The sequence below is a fragment of the Chiloscyllium plagiosum genome, unplaced genomic scaffold (genome assembly GCF_037043375.1).
Source record: "Chiloscyllium plagiosum isolate Xiang-an unplaced genomic scaffold, Cpla_swu_hap1 HiC_scaffold_28, whole genome shotgun sequence".
Lineage (NCBI taxonomy): Eukaryota > Metazoa > Chordata > Chondrichthyes > Orectolobiformes > Hemiscylliidae > Chiloscyllium > Chiloscyllium plagiosum.
In genome coordinates this window covers 18,493,703-18,521,178 of record NW_028270166.1, presented here as the reverse complement: position 1 = coordinate 18,521,178, position 27,476 = coordinate 18,493,703, and the positions used below count along the sequence as shown (strand labels likewise).

The 27,476-nt window shown below is 41.2% G+C and overlaps 1 long non-coding RNA gene across 11 annotated transcripts in view; it reads left to right on the top strand.

Moving 5' to 3' along the window:
• Positions 1–27,476, top strand: part of LOC148142501 (uncharacterized) — a 103,582-nt gene that overhangs the window by 53,353 nt on the left and 22,753 nt on the right. For 5 of the 11 annotated variants that reach the window (XR_015751814.1, XR_015751818.1, XR_015751822.1 and 2 more), the window contains one exon: positions 15,774–15,850. This is a non-coding gene — a long non-coding RNA (uncharacterized LOC148142501). Of the gene's footprint in view, positions 1–4,127; positions 4,857–5,601; positions 5,805–15,683; positions 15,851–27,476 lie in introns of those variants that run through there. The other 6 variants (XR_015751824.1, XR_015751819.1, XR_015751823.1 and 3 more) reach the window with 3 other exon arrangements.

Below are 27,476 nucleotides of genomic sequence, written 5' to 3'. Positions count from 1 at the left end.
CTGAGAATATGAGCTCAAGATGTTAGAAATTTGCAAGTTGAAATTGAGTATTTTAAAGATCAGTCTTTGTGATGACTGATAACGTTGTCATAATTAATCAGCATCCTTTCCTCCAGCTTCCCTGATACCTCAATGATTCACTTGACAAATGCCAACAAATGGTGTGGCATTTTATTTTGTATACCAAGGAAATCCCAATTCAGTATCTATTCTGAACTGGCATAACTGAACTTGCCCAAGTTATTAATTAGTGTCCTTTGTTGTCAGTTAAAAAGACAGGTAGCTCTCTGTGTCCAGGGTCAGGCTGAACATAAAATCAGTATAAGTTATCCTGAGCAATTATAAAATGCTGGTCAGGCCACAATGAGAGTATTGTGTCTAATTCTGCCCACAACACTTTAAAAAGGAAATGAGGGTCCTTCAAAGGGCGCACAGGAGGTTTACCAGAAATCTGTCCTAGAATGAAAAGACTTTAGTAACAAGGGTGGAATGTTGTAGGTTGTTCTGCTGGGAGTAAAATGAGTTTGAGGGGAGATTTGATAGAAGTGTACTGAACTACAATAGGTCTGGATAAAGTAAAACTGTTCCCATTAGCAATGGTACACAGGCTAGGAGACACACATTTAAGATTTGGGAGAAGAAAATTTGCAGAGAGGTTTAAGGAACAACACTTTTACACAAAGAGTAATCATGACCTAGGACTCACTGCCCACAAACCTTTTGGAAGTAGACAGTCAATGATTAAAAAAAATTGGATGGACATTTGAATGAAATACACTTTTGGGGGCTGGGTAATGTGACTGACCGGTGTACCCTTGAGAGAGCCAGAATCAATTTGATGGTATGAATTTCATATCCATACAACTCAGTCTCTATAACTCAATATAAATAGCTCCTACCAAAACTGCAATCAATTTCTTATGTATGTCATAGGGCTCTGACTTGCATATCACCCAAAATTATGCCAACTGAAGTGCCAATATAAATGAAGTAGTGAACGGTCTCTTGCCATTTTCATATCACTATAACCCATCTATCCCAGGGAACCACAGGTAAAGTCACCACTATGGAGTCAATCGTATTGATATTGCAGAGGACTTAATTTTCATCTGCTTTACATATCTATTCATGTTACACGGAGGCTGTCTGCCTGAAGCAGCTCAGACAGCCATTGGAGCAGGAGGCTCCTCACATCAGAAAGAAGGCTCTGGCATGAAATATAGCCCCCACATTCCCAGCAATATTCACAGAGGCGTTCCCTTTGAATAAGTGAGCCTTGGTCCCTCAGCCAGCTTCAATTATTATTTTTTCTTACCTTGTCAAAAGGCACCTCCACTTTAAAGTGTCCACATTGATGCCAATCTCATTTAACATAGAAACATAGAAAATAGAAGCTGGTGTAGGTTACTTAGTCCTTCAAGACTGCTCCACTTTACAAAATAATCATGGATGAGGGTTTAACTCATATTCTGTTTCTGCTTTTGTCCCGTACTCTTTGACCCCAATAGCCCTAAGAGCAATATATAACTCCTTTTTGAAAAACACTCAATGTTTTGGCCTTGACTGCTTTCTATGGCAGAGCATTCCACTGACTCACAACGCTCTGGGTGAAGACGTTTCTCCTCATGTCTCTCAGACCTATTGGCCATTTGGTTGGGTTGGCAATTAAGCCTGTCCACTATCTTTAGTTGGACAATGGGTATGCACACAGCCAATTAGGAAGCCATCTGTAGTAAACACTCATAGCCAATCCAACTGCCAGCAAATGTACGCTTGGCACTTGCTGTTCTGTCTAATGTCAGAGTCCAGATGACTGTGATAAAATGCAGCCCCTTGGTTTTTGTTTCAATGAATCTCTCCAGAGTGAATCCAGAGCAGCTTCATATAAAATAATTGTACAGATGGTTAGTGGAATTGATTGACCATTAAATACTAATAAAATGTCCTTTTCAATTGAATTCTGAAATGTTAATAATTGTTATGCTATTATTTGATTGTTAAGTGATTGAGATTCAACCTGAAACACATATACTCTGACAGGGAAACTGAATAATTTCAGATGTAATGTTACTTTTCTAATATAGGAGCAGGTAGATGCAATTGATCAATGCATAAAATGCCTGTTTATATTCTGTTGCACATTGTATTTGATTTCTCATTGCTTGAGGTGGTTATGAAAGGAAATATTAGTTCAGTCTTATCACTGGGATTATCTACTGATCTGAAATCAAAATGCTATTTGAAACATAGAAAAACAGAAAATGCTGGAGAAACTCAACAGGTCTGGCATCAACTTTAGAGAGAAAACATCTTGAGTCAAATGGCCTTCGCTCAGAACTGGAGAAGGATCACTGGATTTGAAATGCTAACTCTCTTGTCTTTCCACAGAGACCTAGAGAGTTTTTCTGGCAATTTCAGTTTTGGTTTGTTTCAGATCTTCAGTATCCACAGTTTTTTGTTTTATTGTTTTGTGAAACATCATGCTGTAGTGAGCATCCTCCAATTCGATATGGTATACTTCATGGTTGATACCATCAGTTCAAATTGGTCCAATACCAAATTGGTCCAATACCAATATTTCGCCCTACTGATATTTGGATCCATTGTCTTCTTCAGATGCAACCTACCCATAATTTACAGCAGAATATCCTGCACAGTTCAAGGGGATATAGTGGATCATTTTGTATTTTATCTCTGGGAGTGAGGAAAGATGATCACATACAATATTTATAAAATGTTACCCTTTCTGAATGGAGTTGCTAGGTGCATTATGCGAATTACATTGATTTATATTTTAAACAGGCAAACATGTATATTAAAGTAGACCACACCAGAATTTTCCACACGCCCTTACATGTTTATTACATTATTACTGAACATGGTCACTGAGTGTCATAGAAAATCATCTTTGTCCAGCACAAAGCAAAGATAAAGGAAGCATTTCAAAGACTCCCTGGAGACTTCCCTCAAGAAATGCAACACAGACGTCAACATCTCTGCAGAAGAAACCTACTTAGAGGAATCTCCTATATGAGGAGACACAGTTCTTTGAGAAAACTCATCAGCAAGAGCAAGTATGGAAAAGGGTCCAGTAAAAGGAATCGTAGTGATCTCAAGGCCTAGGTCCAATTCCATCTCCTGGAAAACCTGCCAAATGTGTGGTCAGAGATGCAACTCTAGGATCATGCTTATCAGTCACGCAAGGTCCCATAGAACCAATGACTGGTGATGTGCAATTTCTGAGATGGGTTTTAATACTGGTTAGTGAGTGATTGCCAATGATGATCGAAAGTAGTTTTACACACAACAACTTATAACTTAAAAGTTTACTTTCCATCTCCTTCACCAACAACAACATTTCAAAATATATTCATATGATATTTGCATTGGCTGTCAATTCTTTGTCATCATTGGCTAATGCAAGCAGGATTAGCAAAGCTATTAATTCAACACCATTCCAAAATAAATTGGGTTAGCGACATAACAGCTGGAGTACAGACTGAATCTCGAGTCATGTTGTGGTGTTAGAAAGAGAAGCAAACTTTTACTTTGTATGGATTCAAATTCAATCTGGCACTTAACAACAAATTTACACTCCATTATCTCAAGTTCAGTCTCCCTCCAATTTAGACCAAAGGTGGACTGTATGCTTTAGAATACCACTCAATGTAAACCTTCCTGAAACTACCTGAACTTTCAGGTTAGGGACATTTGCATGGGCTACTTGTGTACCAAGTTGGGATGCTCTGGTGCAATTATGGTCATTCCAGTCCAGGGAGGTTGGATGCAGATTTGAAAATACACATCTCAGCACACTCTGCTGTCCAAAACAGTGTCCACTAGCCAATTTTAAAGGTCTACGCCTTCTACAGTGAATAATAAATACAAACCCATAACAATCTGTCTTTATATAGATCTGAAAGGATTCCTACTGAGCAATACCGTAAGTGCCAGCCATTATGATTAATTCATATCCTCATTTGGGGGTTCTGCTTTGGATCTTGAAGGGTAAGAGCCAATTTTAGGGTCTCCCTTACAGTCTCTGTAACAATGTCTATCGTATCAATTTGATCTGTCTCTAGTTGGCAACAAACTAATTCTTGTTCATACACTAATTCTTTTTCTAGTTAGACTAATAGCTGGTTAGACCAAACTGGCCCTCTAGATCCACAAGAAGGAGAAAGTGAGGACTGCAGATGCTGGAGATCAGAGCTGAAAAATGTGTTGCTGGAAAAGCGCAGCAGGTCTGGCAGCATCCAAGGAACAGGAGAATCGACGTTTCGGGCATAAGCCCTTCTTCAGGAACCTTCTTTCAGCTCTAGATCCTCAAACTTACCAAAGACAGGGGCTGCTTACCTACCACATGGTGAGGTGCAGACTTTGGTAAGCTTCACATGCAACAATCTGCCAGAAAGCAGCGAGACACCGTCCTGTACCATTTCTGTAACATTTAAATATTGCTGCCTATTCCAACATACTGCAACAAGCACCTGTCAAACACCAAGGATGTTCAGGGCATTGGATTCCTTCTCTAATTTCCTCATCTTAAAATTGCACGAGGTATTCAGATGAGATCGTTTGGCCTCCACATTTTCAGCAGTAATGCACATCTGTATGACTCTACATCAACACCAGGCTTGCAGCATGAATGTACAGGAAAGAAGGTTGAAATCACTGCCCATTCCTGTAGGTGAGAAATGGTTATTTGAATACAGTCAGACACCTGTTATCCTATCCCTGCAAAAGTCAGCATTTTCAGGCATAGCAGGTAAAGAACAGGAAAGGAACAACACTGTGTTCTTAAAGAGTAATGTGATGTGACATGCTGTGAATTAAACAAAATAAAAATCCAATGAGCTATTTACTGATGCACAAGTCATTACTCTACTGCCCTATGTTTTAATTGCAGGGTGTAGTACTTGCTTTATCAGCTGGCTTCTGAACCATTGCCATGAAATGTAAAACAGGCTGAGTCACATGCCTTCATTTTACTATAAAAACCCTACTGACTGGCATTGAAACTAAAAAAAAATCTACATTGAAGAAAGGCTTGTTGATAACTGTGGTTGTCCTACTGTACTTTAAAATGATACAAAAATAATTAATGTTATCTTTTCGATACCACACTGACCCCTTCCTCAAACAGCAAGAGACACACAAACTTGGGTTTACGGAAATATGTCCATGTTTAATTATAACATTTCCTGACAGCTATTGCAAGCAGACAATGGAATCGCATCAGTAAGAACAAATGACTTCTTTTAAAAATAACTAGAAGATTGACACATTAAATGATTAAGGAGACAAAATGGCCACTTTTGAGCATCCATACAAAATAAGATACATATTCAGTAAATTACAACATTACAAAGGACTCTGAAAGTTAACCCATGTCTGCTAGTCCCTGGGCCGACCCCATACTCAAACAAGTTGATGACTGTAGCTACACAAGGCTTTTTAGAAAAATTCTGCAGTTGACTGCGCTTCAGATTGACAATGAAAGACACTGTAACAGCATTAGTCGAAAAGAATACTGTATCCATAGCTACTTTGAGTCTTTGTGTTTTCGACCATGCCTTTCAAAGATAGAAACCTCCTGAAATCTGTATAGCCAATGTGAGCTTAATTCAGTATGTGGTGATAAAGAGCTATTTCAGCTCAGTTGAGAAAAATCACTGGAGTTTGGGCTTTCAGATCATCCTATCCATCTGGCACATTCCAATGCATTGAACTGACACAAAGATATGATATGTTGCACTTGAACAACCAGAGATCATCAAAATAGACAAAAACCTAACCATACGGTAAGCTTTGCTCCTGCAGATTTTTCTATGCTAAAAGAAACAAATCCATTTTGAACACAACTTGGTTGCAATTCTAACCATTCCTTAAACTAGGAGTTGGATTTGCAACTGAGTACTGTGGTAATTCCTGGTTCTAATATGTGTTTAAAGCTACTGAAAATGTTTTGCTTTTGAAAATATAGGGTAAACACAAAAATATTTAACATGCTATTACTGTATAGCAAAAATGCATACTCTGATCTGACAGTTTTCAAACAGTGGGGATTAAGCTGACTTGAATACTCTGTACTTCCACAACCTATGTTGCCAATTTGTAAAGCATAGAGTTTGTAATTTTATGACAACCCCCTTAACTTTACAATTCTTCATTCACATGAAAACATACAAACTGTGTTCGACTTATGGCCAATCACAAAATTGCATGTGATATTGCTGCTGCTCATTATTTAATGGTAATTCTCTTAAAATGAATGCACTAGCTGTGAAAGAGTACCCAATTCTCTTCGCTAAATGTAGCCAATGAGGCCAGTAGGAAGATTGCCTCATGCAGATCAATTCCATGTGACTGGACTGTCATTGGGAATAACTCTTGAATCTGCAGCCTCACCACTTTCCTTAGTGTTCAATTTCCTACCTATGTACTAGCTCCCTGCACATTGGCCCACGTTATCCGTGGAACTGTGGTCTCATCACCCTGCGGTTTTGTCAAACTTCTTTCAACGGCAAAGCGTACAATGTTTAGCAATGGGAGTGTGTTCAAACTTGAGATGTAAAAATGGTGATGATGCCAAGGACCCTAGATGAACTGGAGAACAACACTCACTTGAACAGTCCACAGAATGGGATCACTGCTCTAACTTTTTCATGGTCTATGGCAGCTCATGTGTACTTGCACCCTTCAGCACTGCAATAGTCACTGAGCCCTGAGTCTAAATGAGAAAGGTTGCTCTGATCTCCCATCTGCTGGTTCTGTCAGAGCCTTGAAATAATTCAGGTACTGTAGGCTGCAGCAGAAAAAAAGCATCAGGTGCAATCTATGGATGGCATCCATTAATGAGAGTTCTTTGATAAATGTATGAAATTGTGATCTTTTCTTTTCATTTTGGTGTAAGAGGGTTAATGTTTGACACACTGGTTGCATTCATAACATCTTAGACTGTTGATAAACCTATCAGGTGGTAAATATTCTGTGTTTGTTGCAGTTGGTGTCCCCCCTTCTACTGAGAAAAGAATATAAGTAGTTCCTTCTGGGTTGGTGTGAATTGCAGATTGACATGTGGCTTTCAAGCACATTGTTTCTTGAAAGCCTATTGTGCACTTCAAACTTACTGGAAGAGACATTTTAATCCTTCCTATTATTTGCGAGTTAGCCAATCGAAGGTACTACAGTTCATTGGAAGACAGCAACAGGACTGGGTAAAAACAATGACTGCAGACTGTAGAGTGGTGCTGGAAAAGCACAGCAGTTCAGGCAGCATCCGAAGAGCAGGAAAATCTGACGTTTCGGGCAAAATCCCTTCATCAGGAATACAGGCAGAGTGCCTGAAGGGCGAAGAGATAAATGAGAGGAGGATGGGGGTGGGGAGAAAGTAGCATAGAGTACAATAGGTGAGTGGGGGTGGAGATGAAGGTGATAGGTCAGGGAGGTGGGTGGGGGAAGATAGCAAAGAGTACAATGGGTGGATGGGGGTGGGATGAAGGTGATAGGTCAGAGAGGAGGGTGGAGTGGATAGGTGGAAAAGAAGATAGGCAAGTAGGACAGGTCATGGGGACGGTGCTGAGCTGGAAGTTTGGAACTGGGGTGAGGTGGGGAAGGGGAAATGAGGAAACTGGTGAAGTCCACATTGATGCCCTGGGGTTGAAGTGTTCCGAGGCGGAAGATGAGGCGTTCTTCCTCCAGGCATCTGGTGGTGAGGGAGCGGCGGTGAAGGAGGCCCAGAACCTCCATGTCCTCGGCTGAGTGGGAGGGGGAGTTGAAATGTTGGGCCACAGGACTGGCCATTAGGCTTCAAAAGCTCAAAATGCCATTGAATGAGATCGTGGCTAATCTGTGATCTGACCCAACACAACCACCTTTGCTCTATTCCCATAATCCCTTGATTACCAAAAATCCATCAATCACATATTGAAAATTGAGGATCTGGCACCAATTGCAAGTTTTGAACTTCTATCACTCGGCCTAAATTTCAGACTTGATAGGTCTGGCTCTTTTTTTCAATTCATGCCATCTAGCCCTGGACTCCCCCATCAACAGAAATAGTTTTTGCCTATTCTAACTGCTCTCTTTAATATTTTCAAAACATTGGTCAAATCATCATACGGGAAGTACAAACTGAGTTTTTGTAAGCACACCTTGTAATTTAAATGCTGGAGCCCAGATATCGCCGCACTCCCTGCAAGACCTGTATAGTTGCTGAAGTGTGGTGCTTTGGAGAGCTCACATTGTTTAACTGGGGCTTTGTTTAGGTGAAACATGGTTACCACCTCCTTGCAATCTCATCATCGAAATGTAAAGGCCAGCATTCAATTAAGTTTCCAGATTATTTTCTATTACCTGTACATGACATTTTAATAATCCCCAAATCTTTTTGAACCTTCACTGTTGTAGCTTTTTACCATTTACAAATTACACTCTCTCATTCTTTATCCTTCTCAGTTCCTGGTTCTGCCATATTAAATAGTGAACGTTAGTATCTATATAAATGTACCATGATCAATGAACAAGGGACCATGATGGTTCCTGACAGTCAGCACACCAGTTCCAACATTGTGAAACCTGAGGATTTTACATCACTCATTTCTTTATCACTCAATTCATGTAATGAGGGGAATAATCCAAAGGCTTCCTCACAGTTTTTAAAAAATAATTTAACCTATTTTTCTAGTCAATCTGTTATGTTATTACACACTTCTGGAGCAGGTGGGTCTTGAACCCAAGGCCTTTCAATCCAGATATAGAGATACTACCAATGCATCCACAAGAGGACTTTTCCTCACAGTTTATTAGCTGTAACTAGTGCTGCAGGGGAAATTCACAAAATTATAAGAAATGTTTGCCGAGTAAGTTGAAGGTTTTAGCAAAAAAGCAGAAGAAGAGAAATATAGAAGTTCAGAAAATATTTACAAGGATGTTGCTGATGTTGGAGGATTTGAGCTATAAGGAGAGGCTGAATAGACTGGGGCTATTTTCCCTGGAGTGTCAGAGGCTGAGGGATAACCTTACAGAGGTTTATGAGATCATGAGAGGCATGGATAGGGTAAATAGACAAGGTCTTTTCCCTGGGGTGGGGGAGTCCAGAACTAGAGTGCATAGGTTTAGGGTGAGAGGCGAAAAATTTAAAAGGGACCTAACGGGCAACATTTTCACACAGAGGGTGGTACGTATATGGAATGAGGAAGAGGAAATGGTGGAGGCTGGTACAATTACAACATTTAAAAGGATGGGTATATGAAAGGAAGGGTTTAGAGGGATAAGAGTCAAGTGTTGGCAAATGGGACGAGATTAAGTTTGGATATCTGGTCGGCATGGACGATTGGACTGAAGGATCTGTTTCTGTGCTGTACATCCCTCTGGACTCTATGACTATGACTCTAGAGACTGAAACTGTAACGGGAACAAACATCATTCTCCCCAGAAACTATAGTTGCCATCAAATCTGAAATCAGCTGCCTTTCTTTATGCTTCAGGATGATAAAGGTTAGCAAACCATTCACATTAAGATGATACTCGCAATGTACATGATGGAGAAAAGCAACCCCATAAGATATGAAATTGAGTGCATGACATTGTTTCAATAATATTGTTTGAAAATTAGAATTACACTCACCAGATTAAACCTACAATATTCTAGATAAAGAAATCTCTCCTTTTAACCCGAACAAATTTCTAAACCATAGTCAATCACTTGCTGATGGTGGGAACAAATTATTTATGAATTGTCTGCTAAGTAGGAGTACAAGAGGAAGGATTCCAACAATTTAAAAAGCAATGCAATGTTCTTGGGATGTGAAAGGCGCTGCACAATTGCAAGTTTTTCTTTCCTTATTATCAACAAATGATACCATGTGTTCCGCATCCCAATTCCAAATTAAAATGAATCACAACATGTACAATACACCTTTGATTCTAACTGAACCAACAATGCTGGTAATAAGATTGCATATCTGTAAGATTCAAGCACAGCTTGAGAACTTGCCGAGCTTTTTACAAGGATAACAAGAGGTGTTGAACAAAGACGCACAACAAAAAAATCAATACCCTGCAAGGTCAAGGAGTTTTCATGATAATGCCATCCTGAAGTGGTGAAAAGCCTATTCAAACTTAGCAGACTCTGAAAATTCAGCAGGAGACTGGCAATGTCATTCCTTCATCAACCAAACTGTACCTGGCACTTATTTGTTGTTAGCACAGCACTGATATAAATTAAATCCAGCAAATTTACAGAACATTGCACTGTATTTCTGCATGAATCATTTTTGTTTATTCTATATATATAGAGAGAGAGTTTGGATAGATCATTTCCTTTCTGATTGGGTGCAGTTTAAATTTGTCAAGTATTATGAGCCACTTAGATTAGAACGGGTGATAAAGGGGTGAGAGAATTATATCAGCTGCTTGCTAGATATTTTTGAATTAACCTCTTTAGAGACGTTATAACACACCGCTGGAGCAGGTGAGACTTGAACTCAGGCAATCTGGCTCAGTGGTAGGGACACTACCACTGCACGACAAGAATCCTTATCAGCTGCTTCTTATGGACAATGAAGATCTGCCTTTCAACAAAAATGTTGTATAGATTAATTTAAATCAGAGACACTCCTAACAAAGGCATTAGTATTCAGCTGAACTAGCACCTTATTTAAACTGAAAATGTTTGTAAACACTTTGCTCAAAGATTTCCTTTGCACATGCTGCATTGAAATTGGGGTCAATTGTAACCATCCCACATAGTATTGAGAGATGAGACACCGGTTAGGTTTGTTCGGGAAACTTGCTTATTTCTTTCCCACCCACCCAGATTTAACTGATATCGGGACAAAATGGAACAATTTCTTTGGATATTTGTGGATAAGCATGAGAACTTACAATAGGTTTATTAATAAACAAGAGACGAGAATGGGAATAAGGAGACATTTGAGTTACATAGCATTTAAAAACATAGGAAATAAAAGCAGGAGTGGCCATACATTTCATCTTGCTTGCTCCACCATTCAATCAAATCAGAGCCAATTTTCTACGTTACCTGAACTCAATTTTCTCTGCATTATCTCCAGATCCCTCGATACCTCAAAGACTATCAATGTCAGTCTAGAATCTACTCAACAATTGAATTTTCACATTCCTCTGGAGTAGAAAATTTCAAAGATACACCAACGTTTGAGTGAAGAAATTCCTCCTCATCACAATGCTAAATGGCTGTTCAGTAATTGAGTATTTTCAAGATAATAGAGTCATAGAGATGTACAGCACGCAAACAGACCCTTCGGTCCAACCCATCCATGCCGACCAGATATCCCAACCCAATCTAGTCCCACCTGCCAACACCCGGCCCATATCCCTCCAAACCCTTCCTACTCATATACCCATCCAGATGCCTTTTAAATGTTGCAATTGTACTAGCCTCTACCACTTCCTGTGGCAGCCTATTCCATACATGTACCACCCTCTGCGTGAAAATAGTTGCCCCTTTGGTCTCTATTGTATCTTTCCCCTCTCACCCTAAACTGATGCCCTCCAGTTCTGAACTCCCCCACCCAAGGAAAAGACTTTGTCTATTTATCCTATCCATGCCCCTCATGATTTTATAAACCTCTATAAGGTCACCCCTCAGCCCCTGATGCTCCAGAGAAAACAGCCCCAGCCTATTCAACCTCTCTCTATAGCTCAAATCCTTCAACCCTGGCATCATTCTTGTAAATATTTTCTGAACTCTTTCAAGTTTCACAACATCTTTCTGATAGGAAGCAGACCAGAATTGCACACAATATGCCAACAGTGGCCTAACCAATGTCATGTACAGCCGCAACATGACCTCCTAACTCCTGTACTCAATACTCTGACCAATAAAGGAAAGTGTACCAAATGCCTTCTTCACTATCCTATCTATCTGCGACTCCACTTTCAAGGAGTTATTGGTAGGTCTTTGGGAAATGAAGGGATATAGCAATAGCGCAAGAAGATGAAGTTGGAAAAAAGATTAGTTATGATCTTATTGAATGGTATAGCAGACCTGAGGGGCCAAATGGTTTATTCCAGCTTCTATTCCTTGTAGCTATAGCCTGGAGCTACTAAAGTCAATCAAATGTGTGCTATCGCTTCCAGGTGAGTAAGATGCTTACTTTACCACATTCTCATCCACGAATTCAGCAAAAACATATTAGAATAGAATCTTAGAATTTTCCTATAAAGAGGGAAGCCATATGGCCCATTGTAACTGCACCTGGTTCCCAAAAGAATTAACCAACTAGTCCCATTCTCCATTCTCTTTGAATATATATCCAGCTGTCTTTCGAAACCTCCCATGGAATCAACCTCTCACCACTCTCTCACGTAGCACATGCTAAATTCTAACAATGCTATGCTTAAAGAAGTTTTTCCTCATCTCACTGACCTTCAGAAGTCCTCACTATTCTGAGTGCAGCAGTGCTATTTTTTGTCTGTTCATTTTACATGTCACCTTGTTTGGTTAATCACAGTCTTGCCTTTAAGTTCAGAACGTTTTGGGTGCAAGCTCCATTTCAGGATTTCAATAGATTGTCGTATTGAAAATAAAAGCAATTGCTGCACTGCACAGGAGGTGCCACCTTTTGGACAAGACATTATATTGACACTTATTTTCTCACAGTCTGCCCAGTGCCCTGGCCAATACCTATCCCTCAAGTCAGCAACCAAAACTGCCTCAGTAGTCATTCACTCTATGTACTTCCTGTGATAGCCTGCTGTCACAAATTGGCTGCCTTTTTTACACACATAACAAAAGTCACTGTGTTTGAAAGGAATATTTTAGACCCAAAAAGTGTCTTGGGAAACCTAAAAGATGCTCCATTAGAATTGTAAGTAATTTTGTTATATCAAGTGGAACCATAAAAGCATTGTAAATGAAAAACTCTGTGATTTCACCAGAAATTGTAGAAAATGCACTGAGTTGGCAGAGACAGAATGGGTGGATTGACCTTCATCGTGTTGTAACTATTCTATGACTCTATCATAAAAATACAGGAAAGCATCGCTATCATGATCATAATTTTGCTAACAATCAGTGATCAGTGAATATCCTCTGACCATCTATATAAAGGGACATTGTTATCCTTGCCAGATGACCTTTGATGGGCCTGTTTTGAATGATGTTTCCCATTCTGCTGACATATGTGATGTCACTGCAAGATAAATGGCATATAACTGTCTAGAACCATTTCCATTGTCACAACAACAAGGACACTTCTTCAATATTATCCTTTCATGCACACTTAAACTTTATAACATTATAACATTAAATATTGTATTGTGTCTTCTGATATTCTTATGGTAGACATCAAGCTAATTTTTTTCTCCTCTGCTCCCACGAGCCACTTTGAATGGCACACCAAATATCATTGTCAATTTCTATAACCGAGAACCTTTTGCCAAATATCTTAGCCAGATATTCATGGAGGACTTCCTGGTACTTCCTTTGCCCCAATTAACATGGGCCAGATCCGACCTCAAATCCCAGTAATGAGGTAATTTGACTCTGAGAAGCTGAAGCTCCATTAACATTGTGGATATGTAGTCATATTTTACAAGTGGGCCTTTCTCCCTGTTACAGTGGAGGCCAAAAATCATCAATACGTGCTTTTGAATGAGAATAATGAAAATATTATCCATCCAGTGAGACCGCTTGCTGGATTTGTTTCAATAGTAGATCATTTATGTTTCAAATTATACTCTACGTGCAATTGGATGGCACAATGAGTCAGTCAGTGATCTTTCATTCTTATGGCTTCGGTTTCAGATCAGAAGTAAGGTTTGTTGGCTATACCAGAAATGACAGTCTCAAACATGTTGTGTGTGCACTTGGGTTGAAACATTAAAATTTGGTAATAATTAGCAATGGACCTTAGTCTGTCTAGGGTCATCAATTGAAACTTGAATGGGAGGTGCTTTTCTGAATTAGGCCTGAGAATCTGATCAGAGTATTCTTGGTGTTCACAACGGGTTAAATAATCTGTTCTCTCTCACTTTGAAGAATGCAGTGGTATGGGTGAGGTAAAGGTGTTTACATGCGTTTGATGGAGAGAAGAAGATGGATTCAGTTTGTTGGTCTGATGGAAGAGATAACCAGTGATCTGTGCTTCTGTTAAATTCATAGAGAAAGGAAATTAATTTGGAATTGTTGCATCTAGGAAAGGTTGATTCATAACTGCCATGAACAATGTGATAGAACCAGATAATTGAGGGAGAAAGATTGAACAGGATGCTGGGTAGTTCCCTTGGTCCTCTTGGACATGATGCCACATCAATTCCTTTACATCCACCTGAGAAAGATGATGTGTCCATGGGTTAATATTTGAACAACAATGTAAAAGTGGGGACTGCAGATGCTGGAAATCAGAGTCTAGTTTAGAGTGGTGCTGGAAAAGCACAGGAGGTAAGGCAGTGTCCGAGGAGCAGGAAAATCGATGTTTTGGGCAAAAGCCCTTCATCAGGAATGAAGGAAGGGAGACTCCGGGGTGGAGAGATAAAAGGGAGGGGGTTGGGGCTGGGGAGAAGGTAGCCAAGAGTACAATAGGTAGATGGAGGTGGAGATGAAGGAAGCGGAGAGTGGAGCGAATGGCCCAACATTTCAACACCACCTGATGCCTGGAGGAAGAATGCCTCATCTTAAACCTCAGAACACTTCAATCCCAGGGCATCAATGTGGACTTCACCTGTTTCCTCATTTCCCCTCCCCTCTTCCTTACCCCAGTTCCAACCTTCCAGCTCAGCACCATCCTCATGACCTGTCCTACCTGTTCTTTCCCACCTATCCATTCCACCCTCCTCTCTGACCTATCACCTTCATCCCCACCTCCATCCACCTATTGTACTCTTGGCTGCCTTCTTCCCAGCCCTACCCACCTCTCCTTTATCTCTCCACCCCGGAGGCTCCCTGCCTTCATTCCTGATGAAGGGCTTTTGCCTGAAACGTCAATTTGCATGCTCCTCAGATGCTGCCTGACCGGCTGTGCTTTTCCAGCACCACTCTAATCTAATATTCGAACAACAATAGCAGGTTGTATTTACAGAGTGGCTTTCTTAAAACAAAATGGTCTGAAACACCTCACAGAAACGTTATAAAACAAGGCATGACACTAATACACACAAAGGAGATGTTCGAGCAGATGGGCGAAACCTACTTCAAAGAAGTAGGATTCACGGAACATTTTGAAAGGAGAGTCTGGCTGAGCCTTACAGAGTGAATGTAATAATTTAGACCTCAGCAGGTTGAAGGCATCACCACCAGTGATGGTGCAATTAACATCTGGGGCACTCATGAGACCAGAATTCAATACTTTGGAGGTTTCTAATACTGGAGATTGCACAGTGAGGGGAAAAGTCATGGAGAAATTTAAATTGAAGGATGAGAAATTTAAAAATCTTATCTGATAGGCAGGAGTCCTGCACCACGTTGTCAGCATGCTCAGGTCTCTGGCATGTGACTCAAACCCATAACCTTCTGACTCAGAGGCAACAGTTCTACCAACTGAACAAAGGCTGACAGGATGGAAAATGTGATAGATTTGTGTTTTGCTGTGCATTCAGCATTCGTGCTCCAAGATTCACATGTTGTAATCTCATGGTCTTAGCTTGTTTCAATATAATGTGTTGTATCAGTACCACAGGTCATGTGAACGGGAAAAATGACGACGCAGCCACATGCATTATAACATGGATTTCCTTTCAGCCGTTTTTTTTTCTCTCTCTTGCTGATTCCTGTAACAACAATAAAGGCGACAGCTGTGAATGCGAAGATTAAACATACAGAGGAGGAGATGATGCAAATGAAATTTTTGAACAAATACAAGAGGTGAGTCACGATTCTTTTTTGCTTGTTTTGTTGGCTGTTGGGGAGAAAAGCAAAGATCGATGGAGAGCAGAGAGGAAATGTCATCAAGGGCCATTGATAGAAAAAACATTGAGCGACAGAATGAAAACAAAAAGGGAATGAATTTTAAAAATTGCTGTCAGTGTAGTTTCATGATGAACACTGGCCTATATATTAAATTGATACCAATTGGGTATACAGATTAAGAAGCTGTGGCTTAAAGCATTAAAAAGCTAATTACATAATTTATTTACTACAATGTGTGCCCTTATTGAACTTTTCAAAAAATAGGAACCAAGCAAATTAAGAGCCAACTGTAAGTTGTTCATGGTTCAGATAAGCCTGTTTTATGGGCCCAGATTGTCACTTGCCTGTAATATCAATAATTTACATCCAGAAATCAATTTTCTTAGCACAGGAGATTAAAACCATTATCAACTAAGAGGTTACAATTACACTTATTCTGCCATTTATGAATTATTCAGCAGGATATGGATGGATGAGTCTTACACCTTACAATCATGGTTGTTAATGCCAAACTTTGCCACCAAAAATGTTTTGGAGAAAAGGCACCATTGCCGCTGGAACCGGGTGAAGCAGATCTACAAGGCTGCTGACAGCTTGCAGGGTAGGTTGGGGAAAGATGTAGGTGGGAGGTAGCACATGGAGGACACTGACTTTCAGTACATGTAGATAATTGCAGTTATTTTACTGATGCTCTCATTTTGCACAATGTTGTCTCAGGGAAGAACATAGAGTGGACTTCACTGTGGAGCCAGCCAATATTGACTTACATAACTCAGAACTTGGGAATGTGGTCTCTTAAGAGGACCAAATGTCAGGGGGTGGGGCAAGGTGGGGGGCGGTTGCAGAATGCAACTGATGAAACAGGGATTCAGGCAGCAATAACCCCCAACTTTGCAACTCTGAGCCCCCAAGGAACTGTGAATTCAAAGGGCAAGGCACATAACAAAAGACTTTTTATTCAGTACAAAGCTGCAACTGAACTTATAACAAGTAAACAACATGAAATAGAGATTTTATGCAGTAATTAACTATCCTAAACTTCTATCCAACAAATGATATCAGAAATTTATTGATTAAACTTATAGTGATTAATGAGTTCACTTCCAATAGGGTGTTTTACTTGAAACAGCAATGTTTTTATTATCTTCAGTCGTATAAGAAATTGGAATGGATGTTGTGGAATTGAAGAATCTAACAGATATAACAACTGCTATTTACAAAATTTACATTCATCAGGCTCTTAAATGGGCTAACAATAAGCTCTTAGGTTACAACAAAAGAACATGCTTGCAGTAAAATGTCATGTTTCAGGTGATCCAAGATAAGATGGAGTCTGAGATCTTCATATCTTTAGGTTACGTGCTATGACATGCTCAAATGATACGAACACATTTCTTCTTGACTGTGAGGCACAATAGAATATTACATACCATGACATGCCAAGCTTCTCTCTGTATGGCTGAAGTGAATGAATGTTCTCAGCGACTTCTTTAAAACTAACAGGCCATCCCTAGATAACTATCTTTTGCAACTTTGGCAGTTGTTTATCTTCAGCATTTGTTGAGTGCAACTGCTCACAATGGCTCTGGCCAAAGTAAAATATTTCAACCTTTAAAGCATCTTTAACAGGGGGAGAAGATGACATAGTGGTATTGTTGTTGGACTAATAATCCCAGATATTTAGGTAATGTTTTGCGGATCGGAGTTTGAATCAATGGTGAAATTTGAGTTCAATACAATATGAAACTAAAATTTTAATGATGACCATGAAACATTGTAAATTATCACAAAAAAAAGTATCTGGTTCACTAATGTCCCTTAAGGAAGAAAAATTGCCATCCCTATTTGGTCTGGTGTACATTTGACTTCAGGACTACAGCAATGTGTTAGACTCTTAACTGCCCTCTTAAACGGCCTAGCAAACAATCAGTCATCCCAACTGCTAAAATGTCTCAAAAAGGAACAAAACCAAATGGTCAGCTTAGCATTGACTAAGAAACCGGAAATAACAATGGCAAACTCAGCCCTTTCGACCCTGCAAAGTCCTCCAGCATCTGGGTGCTTGTGGTAAAGTTGGGAGGACTGTCTCACAGATTAGTCAAACAATAGTCACACGATCAGAATCATACCTTACACACCAGACTCTACTATCACCATGCGTGGTCCTGTCCTGTTCTACCTGAAGGACAGACCGAGCAAAGGTGCCAGCACAATGGAATGCAGTCAAGATTGAGACGCATTGGAAGACCTCAACTTTGATTCCAGACACCTTGAAGTCTCATGGCGACAGATCAAACTTGGGCAAGGAAACCTACTGCTGATTACCATGTGCTACCATCCCCTCAGTTGATGAACCAGTACTCCTCCATGTTGAACACCATGGGCGTCTGGGTGAAGATTTCAATGTCCATTGCTCACCCAGAAGTGGGCTCGGCAGTATCACAACTAATCAAAAAGGATGTTGCCCCTAGACTGGGCTGTAGCAAGGGCTGAGGGAAACTATCAGGAGGGATAAACATACTTAACATCAACTTCATAATCTGCCTAATTCAGATGCCATTGTTGGTGAGAGTGACCGCTGCACAGGTCTTGTGGAGACAGTGTCCCATGTTACTTTGAGGATGCTCTTCCTCAAGGTATGTAGCATACAGTTATAGATTCATACAGAACAGAAACAAACCCTTCAGTACAACTTGTCCACGCTGACCAGATGTCCCAATCTGACTTAGTCCCATCTGCTTGCATTTTGCTCATATCCCTCTAAACCCTTCCTATTTATATACTCATCCAGACACCTTTTAAATGTATCCAACTCCACCATTCCTCTGGCAACTCAATCCATACACCCATCACCTTCTGTAAGAAAAAGTTACCCCTCAGGTCCATTTTAAACCTTTCCACTCTCACCTTCAACTGATGCCCTTTAGTTTTGGACTCCCTCACCCTAGGAAATAGACCTTGACTATTCACCCTGATTATGCCCCTCATTATTAACCTTTATAAGGCCCAGGGAAAAAAGTCCCAACCTATTCAGCTTCTCTCTATAGCTCAAACCCTCCAGTCCCAGCAACATCCTTATAAATCTTTTCTGCACCCTGTCAAGTTTAACACCATTCCAGTAGCAAGTGTTAGTGAATAACATTACGCGACACAGGTCGTGCTTTTGAAACAAGTTATTTTTCCTTTGAATGTTTAGCTGCAGGTTTGCACAGGAGAAAATCAATATGGGGACTGAAATATGAAAATTTTAGTTGGGAAAGACGTTGTGAAACTTGAAAGGGTTCAGAAAAGATTTACAAGGACGTTGTAAGGGTTGGAAGGTTTGAGCTATAGGGAGAGGCTGAATAGTCTGAGGCTGTTTTCCTTGGAGCATCGGAGGCTGAGGGATGACCTTCTAGAGGTTTATAAAATTGTGATTTGCATGGATAGGGTAAATAGACAAGGTCTTTTCCCCAGCGTGGGAGAGTCCAGAACTTGACAGCTTAGGTTTAGGGTGAGAGGGGAAAGATATAAAAGGGACCTAAGGGACAACTTTTCTACGCAGAAGGTGGTGCGTGTATGAAATGAGCTGCCAGAGGGGGTGGTGAGGCTGGTAAAATTACAACATTTAAAAGGCATTTGGATAGATATATGAATAAGAAGGGTTTAGACGGATATGGGCTAGGTGCTGGCAAATGGGAAGAGATTAAATTAGGAGATCTGGTCGAGATGGACCAAAGGCTCTGTTTCCAAGCTGTACATTTCTATGACTTTCTGAATAGTTGCTGACTTTGTCTGTAATTAAGGAGTACCCGATGACACAAACCCTCTCCAACTATCTGTGGTTGCATCCCAATTTCTGTCCGGTACATTTCAGCAACTCAAGCGTTTTATTCATTAAGTGCAATGAGCCTTTGCTCAGCTTCTGTTTTTGAAACAGTTGGACAGTTTCAAGTTACTACACAGTACTCAGAACCTGAACAATGTAAAAGTAAAATCACCGTATTCCAAAAGGACCATCGGGCTGCTTTTCATTAGAGAAAGACATTGGTTGTGCTTTGACCCGACAGTCAGCACACCTCAGGTGAGGGGTGAAGTTGACAACTGGGGCCTTCATGGTAACTTCAGCCAGGGCAGGAACTGAACCTGTGCTGTTGGTGTCACACTGCATTGCAAACCAGCCATGCAGCTAAATGAGCCAACACAAAGTAGGAAGTGACACTATCTTCCTTTCAGTAAAAGTACTCTACTTCTAATCTAAAAATCACACAACACCAGGTTATAGTGCAACAGGTTTATTTGGAAGTACTAGCTTTTGGAGCGCTGCTCCTTCATCAGGTAGCTACCCCAATGCAACACTGGAACTTCCTCATCATGGCTACTTCAAATCTGGCCACCAGTGCTCTCTGATGTCCTCCAAATATCTAGATAGGAATACAAGAAATAACAACAAGGGAAGGTGGTTTGGCCTCTCAAGACTGCCTCACCATTCAGCAAGATCATAGCCGATCCGCTCCAGGCCTCAATTCGTCTTTCGTGCTAGTTCAGCAGAGTCGTCAACTCCCTTGTATTTCAAAAATCTACCTACCTCCTTTTTAAATAGCTCCAGTGATTGACCCCTCTATCCCAGGAATCAGCCTAGTGAATCTCTTCTGAACAGCCTCCTATGTCAATATATTTTCTTAAATACAGGGACCAAAATTATACACGAGACTACAGGTGTAGCCTCACCAATACCCTGTAGCGTTGCAACAACACTTCCTTTTTTTTAAAGAGAAGATTCACCCTTCCCCCAGCAATAAAGGCCAAAATTTTATTTGTCTTATTAATTATTTGCAGCACCTGAACACTAATGTTTCGTGTTTCATGCACAAGAGCATCCAGATAGCTCTACAATACGATTCTTTTTGGGGAATAACTCTCCATTTCAATAACAGTTTGTCTTTTCATTCACCCAATTAATGTACATGACCTCACACTTCCCTTCCAAGTTGTAGTCCACTCTGCCCAATGTGTGCAGTGAACTGTTTGAGACGAGAGAATACAACAAGCCAGGCAGACATTTCAATTTAAATCTACTTTGACTTTAAATCTCATTCTAAATTTGGGAACTGAGACCAAACTAAAATTTAGCACCTGGAGATCAAGGAGGTTGTGCAGTTTCTATGATTAAGTCATGTAAAAGGTGATTCCACACCTGCCCCTCATTGAATTATGACAAAATTTTTCCTTTCCTCCATAGAGGTCAAATTTAAATTTATACTGCCACACCTCTTTCGATCTGTTGCCTCATTCAGCCTGACAATCCTACAAAAGAATTGTACTCTCAATTTCCAGCACCTTCCCCTTAGTGATAGTCATTGCACTACCCTCTGACTCTCTTGAAGTTCGGATATGCTGCTGGTGTCTTCCATCATGAAGACTGATGCAAGGTAACTGTTCAGTTCCTCTTTCACTTCTTTTTACTTCATTACTACTCCTCTGTGCCTCATTTACCAGTGGTCTAATGTCCACTCCTGCTTCTTTCTTATCTTTCAAAACAAAATCTAAAAGACTCTTTCAATCTTCTTTAATATTATTAGCAGGCTTGTTCTCATATTTCATCTTCTCCTCCTTATTGCATTTTTAGTTGTCCTCTGCTGGTTATTAAAGGCTTCCCAATTCTCTGGTTTCTGCCTAATCTTCACCACATTGTATGTTTTTTTCCTTTTTATGCTGACACTGATTTTCCTCATCAACCACAGTTGTCTTGTTTCCCACCCCCCCCACCTCCCCACCTTTGTATGTTTTTTGTTCCTTGGGATGAACTTCTCCCAAATTATCCCCAGAAACTACTGCCATTGCTGCTTCACCAGGTCAGGTGAATTGGCCATGTGTTAGGTAAAAAGGGGTACATGTAGGGGTATGGGTGGGTTGCGCTTCGGCGGGTCGGTGTGGACTTGTTGGGCTGAAGGGCCTGTTTCCACACTGTAAGTAATCTAATCTAATCTTCCCTGCAATTCTCCGCTTCCAATCAAATTTGGCCACGTCTTCCCTCATGTCTTGCACATTACCTTGATGTTATCTCCCATAACTCAAAGAAACTGTGCATGCACAGCATGATATTGAAGAATCTAGCTGACAAATTATACAAATATTATGTAGAAGTATTACATTCCTCAGGTACATAAATGTCTGGATTAGTATTAAGATATTAGATTACAACAGAGGAGCATACTTCCAGTAGAGTGTCATGCTACAATTGGTCCAAGGTAATGAAATATGAGATCTTTATAAAAAAAGGAGGCATATACCAGGTATAGACAACTGTGATCAAGTGAATCCCTAGAGGTGTATAAGAGCAGTAGGAGTATACTGAAAAGGGAAATCAAGAGGACAGAAGAGGACTGTTTTTTATTCAAAATGCAGACACATCCATTGGAGAAGGAGCAATTCTTGACCTTTTATTGGGAATAAGGCTGGGCAAGAATATCAGTGGGGGACCACTTTGGGGCCAGTGATCATAATTCTATTAGTTTTAAAATAGTTATGGAAAAGGATAGAACTGATCAAAAAGTTAGGGTTCTAAATTGGAATAAGGCTAATTTTGACAGTATTAGAACTTTCTAAAGTTGATTGAGAGATGTTATTCACTGGTAAAGGGATGGTTAGGAAGTGGGTAGCCATTAGGAATGAGATAATGAGAGCTGAGACATAATATGTGTGAAGGGCAAGGCTAGTAGGTGTAGGGAATGCTGGATGACCAGAGATATTGAAGTTCTGGTTAAGAAAAAGACGGAGGCACATTATCTGGTATAGGCAGCTGAGATTGAGTGAATTCCTAGAATAGTGTAAGGGCAGTAGGAGTATACTTAAGATGGAAATCAGGAGGGCAAAAAAGGGAAATGAGATAGTTTGGCAAACTTAGCAAAGGAGAATCTAAAGAGATTCTATAAGTATGTTAAGGGCAGAAGAGTAACAATGGAGACAATAGAGCAACTTAAAGATCAACTTGGCTATCTATGTGTGGAACCAGAGAGTTGGGTGAGATACTAACCAATTTTGCATCAGTATTTGCTATGAAGAAAGACATGGAAGCTAGGGAACTTGGAGACGTTAATTGTGATGTCTTGAAAAGCATTCATATTTCAGAAGAGGAGTTGCTCAAGGTCTTAAAACACATATAGGTAGATAAATCCCTGGGACTTAGAGTCATAAAGTCATAGAGATGTACAGCATGGAAACAGACCCTTTGGTCCAACCCATCCATGCCGCCCAGATATCCCAACCCAATCTAGTCCCACCTGCCAGCACCCGGCCCATATCCCTCCAAACCCTTCCTATTCATGCACCCATCCAAATGCCTCTAAAGTGTTGCAAATGTATCAGCCTCTACCACATCCTCTGGCAGCTCATTCCATACACGCGCCACCCTCTGCATGAAAAGGTTGCCCCTTAGGTCTCTTTTATATCTTTCCCCTCTCAACCTAAACCTATGCCCTCGAGTTCTGGACTCCCCAACCCCAGGGAACAGACTTTGTCTATTTATCCTATCCATGCCCCTCATAATTTTGTAAACCTCTATAAGGTCACCCCTCATCCTTCGACGCTCCAGGGCAAACAGCCCCAGCCTGTTCAGCCTCTCCCTGTAGCTCAGGTTCTCCAACCCTGGCAACATCTTTGTAAATTTTTCCTGAACCCTTTTAAGTTTCACAACATCTTTCCGATAGGAAAGAGACCAGAATTGCATGCAATATTCCAACAGTGGCCTAGACAATGTCCTGTACAGCCGCAACATGACCTCCCAACTCCTGTACTCAATACTCTGACCAATAAAGGAAAACATACCAAACACCTTCTTCACTATCCTATCTACCTGCGACTCCACTTTCAAAGATAACTGGGGTTCTTTCTGGGGACGGTGGGACCTCTATAAACAGGATGGTCTACACCTGAACCTGAGGGGCACCAGTATCCTTGGGGGGAGGTTTGCTAGTGCTCTTGGGGGGGGTTTAAACTAACTCTGCAGGGGCATGGGAACCCAGATTGTAGCTTCAGGGTGCAGGGCCTGGAGTGGAGGGAGGTTAGGAACATGGCCTCAATTTCCAAGGAGGGTGCCTGTAAACAGGAAAGTGGCTTGAAGTGTGTATGCTTCAATGCAAGAAGTATACGAAATAAGGTAGGTGAACTTGCAGCGTGGGTTGGTACCTGGGACTTCGATGTTGTGGCTATTACGGAGACATGGCTGATGTGATGCTAAGACACACTGATTAGGAAGGTCTGGATCTGATTGCTGGTTATTGAGATTCTTTGAGTTCACCTGTGGGTGAACCTGAAGAACCTGTGGTGACCTGAAGAGAGAGCTAAGAGCAGCAAGGAGGGGACATGAAAGGTCCTTAGTCGGTAGGATTAGGGAAAACCCTAAGGCTTTCTATAGGTATGTTAGGAATAAAAGAATGACTAGGGTAGGAATAGGTCCAGTCAAGGATAGTAGTGGGAAGTTGCGTGTGGAGGCGGAAGAGATTGGGGAGACACTGAATGAATACTTTTCTTCAGTATTTACTCAGGAACAGGGCATTGTCGTCGATGTGAATACTGAGTCACAAATAAGTAGAATGGATGGCTTTGAGGTATGTAGAGAAGAGGTGTTGGAAATCCTGGAAAAGGTGAAAGTAGATAAGTCCCCTGGGCCTGATGGCATTTATCCTAGGATTCTCTGGGAAGCAAGGGAGGAGATTGCAGAGCCATTGGCCTTGATTTTTATGTCCTCTTTGTCTACAGGAGTAGTGCCAGAAGACTGGAGGATAGCAAATGTGGTTCCCTTGTTCAAAAAGGGGGGTAGGGATAACCCTAGTAACTATAGGCCGGTGAGTCTCACTTCTGTTGTGGGCAAAGTCTTAGAGAGAATTGTAAGGGATAGGATTTATGCACATCTGGATAGGAATAATGTGATCAAGGATAGTCAGTATGGTTTTGTGAAGGGCAGGTCGTGCCTCACAAACCTTATTGAATTCTTTGAAAAGGTGACGAAGGAGGTTGATGAGGGGAAAGCGGTAGATGTGGTATATATGGATTTTAGTAAGGCGTTTGATAAGGTTCCCCATGGTAGGCTACTGCAGAAAATACGGAGATATGGCATTGAGGGTGAGTTGGAGGTTTGGATTAGGAATTGGCTGGATGGAAGAAGACAGAGGGTAGTAGTTGATGGCAAAGTTTCTTCATGGAGTGCCGTCACTAGCGGTGTTCCGCAAGGATCTGTTTTGGGACCATTGCTGTTTGTCATTTTTATAAATGACCTGGAAGAGGGGTTAGAAGGTTGGGTGAGCAAGTTTGCGGATGATACGAAAGTTGGAGGAGTTGTTGACAGTGAGGAAGGATGTGGCAGGTTACAGCAGGATATAGAGAAGCTGCAGAGCTGGGCAGAAAGGTGGCAAATGGAATTCAATGTAGCTAAGTGTGAGGTGATTCACTTTGGGAAGAATAACAAAAAGATGGGGTACTGGGCTAATGGTCGGATACTTGGTAGTGTGGATGAGCAGAGGGATCTTGGTGTCCATGTACACAGATCTCTGAAAGTTGCCACCCAGGTAAATAGTGCGGTGAGGAAGGCATATGGCGTACTGGCTTTTATTGGTAGAGGAATTGAGTTCCGGAGTCCTGAGGTCATGATGCAGTTGTATAAGACTCTGGTGCGGCCGCATCTGGAATATTGTGTGCAGTTTTGGTCGCCATACTATAGGAAGGATGTGGAGGCACTAGAACGGGTGCAGAGGAGGTTTACCAGGATGTTGCCTGGTATGGAAGGAAGATCGTATGAGGAAAGACTGAGACACTTAGGGCTGTTTTCATTAGAGAAAAGAAGGTTTAGGGGTGACTTGATTGAGGTGTACAAGATGATTAGGGGGTTAGATAGGGTTGACAGTGTGAACCTTTTCCCGCATATGGAGTCGGGTATTACAAGGGGGCATAGCTTTAAATTAAGGGGGGGTAGATATAGGACTGAAGTTAGGGGTAGGTTCTTCACTCAGCGAGTTGTAAGTTCATGGAATGCCCTGCCAGTAGCAGTGGTGGACTCCCCCTCTTTATGGGCATTTAAGCGGGCATTGGATAGGTATATGGAGGATAGTGGGTTAGTATAGGTTAGGTGGGCTTGGATCGGCGCAACATCGAGGGCCAAAGGGCCTGTACTGCGCTGTATTGTTCTATGTTCTATGTTCTATGTTCTATGTTCTATGTTAAGAGCTATGAACCTGCGCTCCAAGGTCTCTTTGTTCAGCAACACTCCCTAGCACCTTACCATTAAGTGTATAAGTCCTGCTAAGATTTGCTTTCCCAAAATGCCGCACCTCGCATTTATCTGAATTAAACTCCATCTGCCACTTCTCAGCCCATGAGCCCATCTGGTCAAGATCCTGTTGTAATCTGAGGTAACCCTCTTCGCTGTCCACGACACCTCCAATTTTGGTGTCATCTGCAAACTTACTGACTGTATCTCTTATGCTCGCATCCAAATCATTTATGTAAATGACAAAAAGTAGAGGACCCAGCACCGATCCTTGTGGCACTCCACTGGTCACAGGCCTCCAGTCTGAAAAACAACCCTCCACCACCACCCTCTGCCTTCTACCTTTGAGCCAGTTCTGTATCTAAATGGCTAGTTCTCCCTGTATTCCATAAGATCAAGCTTGCTAATCAGTCTCCCATGGGGAAACCTTGTTGAACGCCTTACTGAAGTCCATAAAGATCACATCTACTGCTCTGCCCTCGTCAATCTTCTTTGTTACTTCTTCAAAAAACTCAATCAAGTTTGTGAGACATGATTTCCCATGCACAAAGCCATGTTGACTATCCCTAATCAGTCCTTGCCTTTCCAAATACATGTACATCCTGTTCCTCAGGATTCCCTCCAACAACTTGCCCACCACCGAGGTCAGGCTCACCGGTCTATAGTTCCCTGGTTTGTCTTTACTGCCCTTCTTAAACAGTGGCACCACGTCTGCCAACCTCCAGTCTTCTGGCACCTCACCTGTGACCATCAATGATACAAATATCTCAGCAAGAGGCCCAGCAATCACTTCTCCAGCTTCCCACAGAGTTCTCAAGTACACCTGATCAGGTCCTGGGGATTTATCCACCTTTAACCATTTCAAGACATACAGCACTTTCTCCTCTGTAATCTAGACATTTTGCAACGAGTCACCATCTATTTCCCTACAGTCTGTATCTTCCATATCCTTTTCCACAGTAAATACTGATGCAAAATATTTATTTAGTATCTTCCCCCCCTTTTCTGTGGTTCCACACAAAGGCCGCCTTGCTGATCTTTGAGAGCCCTATTCTCTCCCTAGTTACCCTTTCGTCCTTAATATATTTGTAAAAACCCTTTGGATTCTCCATAATTCTATTTGCCAAAGTTATCTCATGTCCCCGTTTTGCCCTCCTGATTTCCCTCTTTAGTATACTCCTACTTCCTTTATACTCTTCTAAGGATTGACTCGATTTATCCTGTCTATACCTGACATAAACTTCCTTCTTTTTCTTAATCAAACCTTCAATATCTTTAGTCATCCAGCATTCCCTATACCTACCAGCCTTCCCTTTCACCCTGACAGGAATATATTTC